Below are 5,605 nucleotides of genomic sequence, written 5' to 3'. Positions count from 1 at the left end.
ATTAATAGGTCTACATAGATATAATAACGGTAGAGGGATACATGCAGTGACAAACCACTTCAGAGATAGATATAGACAGATAGATAGATAGATAGATAGATAGATGAAGTGGAAAAGACGTGGACAGTGATGGCCAACTTGTTACTGTAGAACCAGACTTATTTGGACGTGAACCCAGTGGACTGCTGGCTGAAGTTGCCCTTATCTAGCAGCCCACCATCCTCCTTCCAGGCGATAGGGAAGGAGCTTAGAAGCGTTTGTATAACCGGACAGCTTCGCCTCCTGGTTAACACAGTGCCACTACGTGAAGGCGTCCCTCTCCAGCACTTACGACCGATAGACAGACTCCCTATCATCACCAAGCTTCATTGTTTCTGGTCAATAACTAGTTTGACACCTCCATATCTATTGTAAAGTTTTCGGATGTCGCCACACAATAAAGTTCTGTAACATCGTCTCGAATTACGGACATGTGACCCGAGAAGGCAATGATTTCCTCCTTTTGTTGTTATGTCGTAATGTCTGGTCGACTATGTGCTATTCAGCTACCCAAGGAAAAGGAGTCATTTGGTGGAAATCGTGGCTGTATTATGGCGGACGGAGAGTGTGTGGAAAGGGCTGGAGGATGTGGTAATATTTTAGAGTTTTCATTATCCCTTTCCATCTCCATTGTTTGAATAGAGCAGTCAAAGCCAAGAACAAGAAAAGCTTTACAGTGACATGACGACTGCAGCCTACAACTCGCCCACTACCGCACCACCCCCTCCATCCTCTGTACCGCCAACCCCCACTGACACTGTTCCCAGGTACGTGTGAGTCTCCCTGAGCTTCGACAAACCTGCTCTCACATTTACGGGGTTCAAAAATGGACAAGACTTTTGTGGGTGACTGTACAAGTTAGTTCATACTCCTCGTGTGTTGCAGGGACGGCTCGATTAGCGTTATCAGTCTGCCCTTCTGCTCTCATGGCTTGGATGAATAGTTAGCATCACGAAGCATCCAAACAATAATTTTCTCGCCTTCCATATTGTTTTATTTTTTACCTCCGCTATCGAATTTGGAGAAGGTGATGTATTTACCAATGTTTGTCTGAATGTCTGTCTGTTGCCCAGACGATATATCCAAAAGTTCTCAATGAATGTAGATGAAATTTTGTGGAACGGTGGGCCATGGGCCAAGAAAGAAATGATTAAATTTTGGGGCGGATCCGGGTCCAGATTATCCCTCTCATTATCCACAAGAGTACTAAATGAATTTCTATGAAATTTTGTGGAAGAGTGGATCATGGGCCAAGGAATAATTTAGGCCTACTATATTTGGGGGTGGATCCGGATCCTTGTTAATGGCAATAGCATTGGCGGAAGTATGCGTTTTCTGAGAGATTTCTAGTTTTAATCTGCGGCTCATTTCACATCGTTCAGTTGCAGAAAACGACAATGCAACGGCTCAACATCCTTGCCCGAACACTTCTTCATGACTAGCATTATTATCCAGTATCACAGCTCAGATTTCAAGGTGGAGAGATGCTAGTTTCTTGGCCAAGTTAGAATAAACAAAAAAGATACAGTTGCATACCCCACATCAGCAGACTGAGCCGCCCCCGCAACACACGAGTTATATCCTGAGCTGAGGCGGAATATACACACCACCTTATATATGTAAAAAATACCACGGATTTTCCAACGCCTCTTACTAGGCTTATATGGAGAAGCCTCTGAAAAAATACCCACCTAAATCCCTCAACAAAAAACAGAAGAAAAAAAATTCATCCCCTCTAAGTTATCCTCCTTCATGTCCTCCCTAACGCCACTTTCCATCTCATTCTCGGTCTTCCTCTCCGCATTCTCGCAATTGAGGCGTAAAAACCGAATCAGGGAAAAGGAATTAGAAAAAAAAAAAAGTTAGACTGAGATGTAACAGAGAGAACTGAGTGGAGAAAGTTTGGCTTTATTCTATGCTCTCTCTCTCTCTCTCTCTCTCTCTGCTTTTGTATATTTTCTCTCCCAGGTTTTATTGCCACTCGCTGTTCATCCACTTTTTCGTCCTCTCTCTCTCTCTCTCTCTCTCTCTCTCTCTCTCTCTCTCTCTCTCTCTCTCTCTCTCTCTCTCTCTCGATAAAATAAAATAACCCCAATCCCTGCAATCCGCCAAATGCCAAGGAAGCTTCGAGGACTCAGGGTAGGAGAGAGAGAAAGAGAAAGAGAGAGAGAGAGAGAGAGAGAGGACAAACTGGAGAAGAGGTTGCCAGGGAGGAACAGAATTGGGAGGGAGAGAGGGAGGGAGAGGGTGTGTGAGGGAAGAGGTGCTAGAGGAAGGGGGAGGTGAGAAGAAGGAAGGAGAAGGGGAGGAGATGGAGGGGGAGAGAGGGAGGAGGCACAGGGGAGAGGGGAAGGGAGGAGGGAGGAAAGCGAGGGTAAAAGATAAAAGGTAATACTATGCTGGTTTTGTGGAAGATTGGCATAGCCCCTAGTTAGCATTTAAAAAATTTAGTGGAATGACACACACACACACACACACACACACACACACACACACACACACACACACACACACACACACACACACACACACACACACACACACACACACACACACACACACACACACACACACACACACACACACACACACACACACACACACACACACACACACACACACACACACACACACACACACACACACACACACACACACACACACACACACACACACACACACACACACACACACACACACACACACACACACACACACACACACACACACACACACACACACACACACACACACACACACACACACACACACACACACACACACACACACACACACACACACACACACACACACACACACACACACACACACACACACACACACACACACACACACACACACACACACACACACACACACACACACACACACACACACACACACACACACACACACACACACACACACACACACACACACACACACACACACACACACACACACACACACACACACACACACACACACACACACACACACACACACACACACACACACACACACACACACACACACACACACACACACACACACACACACACACACACACACACACACACACACACACACACACACACACACACACACACACACACACACACACACACACACACACACACACACACACACACACACACACACACACACACACACACACACACACACACACACACACACACACACACACACACACACACACACACACGCACCAATATTTTCAACCTCTGCAAGCCTCACTCCTGGTCTGCGTTAGTCAATTTGTCGGTGCATCCGATGAGTGGATGATTCTGAGTGTATTCTTGGTACCTCAGCACAGTCTTACGTAGTTGAAGGTGATTGTTTTTATATCCGCGCTTGCGAATCTAGAGCTCGGCATGTGTGTGTGTGTTGGGGGGGGTAGAAGGAATGAAAGGCTGTAATGAAGTTTGCCCAATTAATTTTAAGTACAACAGGTCAAAGGAACAATCACTTAAAGGTCAAGGTCACGGGGCAAAGTCAAAGGTTAACCCTTGAGTCTTTGTACGAACTGAAACAATTTTAATCTGACATTGTCCAAACTTTATGGAAAGGTTAAGGATCGGCCAAGGGATTGCTTTATTGTTGTTGTTTTTTAGATCACTGTGTCAAAGATAGGGTTCAAAGGACAAGATAACTTTTTTCTTTTTTTTCTAAGACCAAACTTTGAGGAAGGGTTCAGGGCAAAGGAAGGAAGAAGGAATTCTATATAGAGAACAATTGGTCAAATGTCAAGGTCACTTGGGCATCAACCTAACCCATTTTCCAACACACACACACACACACACACACACACACACACACATATACAGGATAAATCGAAAGAAATCCTAAATGATCCCAAAGCATAAATCAAACTCCACTACTATTGCTTTACCTCTGGCTGGCTAAACATACCTTTGAGGTTGTCAGTGTGTCCGATGAGTGGATGGTTGTAAGTGTATCCGATGAATGGATGGCTTTTGTTCTGTTCTTCTGAACTCTATTTCTGTTTAGTTTGTGATGATGGTGTTCTGTTAATTTTCTTGCAACCTCAGAAGAAAAAAGAGAGAAGAAAAAGATGATGATGAAGAAAAAGATGATGATGATGATGATGAAGAACAAGAACAAGAAGAAGCAGATGATGATGATGATGATGATGATGATGATGATGAAGAACAAGAACAAGAAGAAGCAGAAGATGATGATGATGATGATGATGAAGAAGAAGAAGATGATGATGATGATGATGATGATGATGATGATGATGATGACGATGACGATAATGGCAATGATGATAATGACGATGATGATGATGATGATGATGATGATGATGATAACGATGAAGAAGAACAAGAAGAAAAAAAAGACGAAGACATTTACAATATACCTTTTTTTTACGATATTGGTCCGTATACTCTAGGTAGGTATGGAAGCTCCTTAGCACCTCTTTCTTAGCGGTTTATTTAACATATTACATCTTCACTATCTCGTTCATTGTCAGTATCCCTTTCATATCGAGCTACTTTGCATTAATAATATTCAAGAGAATATTAATTATCAAGCGAACTAAATAAGTCGCTAAGATAAAAGCGTTAAGAAATCTCCGAAGCCACGTACAATATCACCTTGTCTTTTTTTTTTGGGGGGGGGGAGGGAGGGTTCTCTGCGGATGATTTTGTTCAGTTTTCAGAGAGAGAGAGAGAGAGACAGAGACAGAGAGAGAATCAGACTGACTCCAATTAAACATAAACAAAACCAGAGGGGCACTCATTGGAGCGCATCTCTCCGACAAGGGCAACGTAATTTCCAAGCCACTCTTCATAATGGGTTAGGGTTTCTCATTATTGATTAGGGTTTCGCAAGAAGTGTTTTCCGGATCCAGAATCTGTAATACGATCCGAATCGGTCCCAAAAGTTAATCGATTGTTCCCTGGGACATGGGCTATCTACCCACCAAATTTAGTCCAAATCTCTCTTTTCGCTTTTGAATTATCCTGCTAACAGAGAAACATACATACAAACAAACAAACAAGGGTTAAAACATAGTCTCCTTGTCGGAGAGAATAAATTTAAAACACCAACACAAAAATCCTGAAAAAAGCCTAGACAGCCAGACAGACAGATAGATATATAGACAGACAAACGTATATCCCACCTCCCCCCCCCCACCAAAAAGAAGATAAATAAAGATACAACCCAGGCCTCTATTAGCGTCACCTACCTCTGCACACGTCACTTGCGGGCAGGTACGAACATCACCTTGCGTCCGTCCCCTGATGTCACTCGAATGTCCGTCAAAGGGGTCACTTAACGTACGTGATGTTTGGGGAAGATGTCAGGATGTCCGTAGGTTGAAGGATGGTGAAGGTAGCCCCTTGTGTGCGATGCTCTCTCTTTTTTCTTTTTTTTCTCGCTTTCTTTCGCTTTATTGGTCAGATGATTTTTTTTTTTATGTTCAAGAGTGGTGACTTTTTTTCCTACCTATTTTCTGACCTCGATATTTTTTTGGGGGGGTTAGATGTCTTTGCCTTTTTTTTTAGCCAGTTCC

At 43.4% G+C, this 5,605-nt stretch overlaps 1 protein-coding gene across 1 annotated transcript in view; it reads right to left on the bottom strand.

Annotated features, from left to right (window-relative positions):
* The window catches only part of LOC145395736 (uncharacterized), a 203,243-nt gene extending 197,869 nt beyond the window's left edge, over nucleotides 1-5,374 (bottom strand). The window contains exon 1 of the mRNA XM_080269274.1: nucleotides 5,279-5,374. The gene's annotated coding sequence lies outside the window, so the exon portion shown is untranslated. The remainder of the gene's footprint in view (nucleotides 1-5,278) is intronic.
* Between the last annotated feature and the right edge of the window lie 231 nt (nucleotides 5,375-5,605).

Source organism: Coenobita brevimanus, chromosome 4 (genome assembly GCF_032717465.1).
Source record: "Coenobita brevimanus isolate Jiangsu-jjx chromosome 4, ASM3271746v2, whole genome shotgun sequence".
Taxonomy (NCBI): domain Eukaryota; kingdom Metazoa; phylum Arthropoda; class Malacostraca; order Decapoda; family Coenobitidae; genus Coenobita; species Coenobita brevimanus.
The sequence above is the reverse complement of the archived record's forward strand: the minus strand, read 5'-3'. Positions and strand labels throughout refer to the sequence as shown.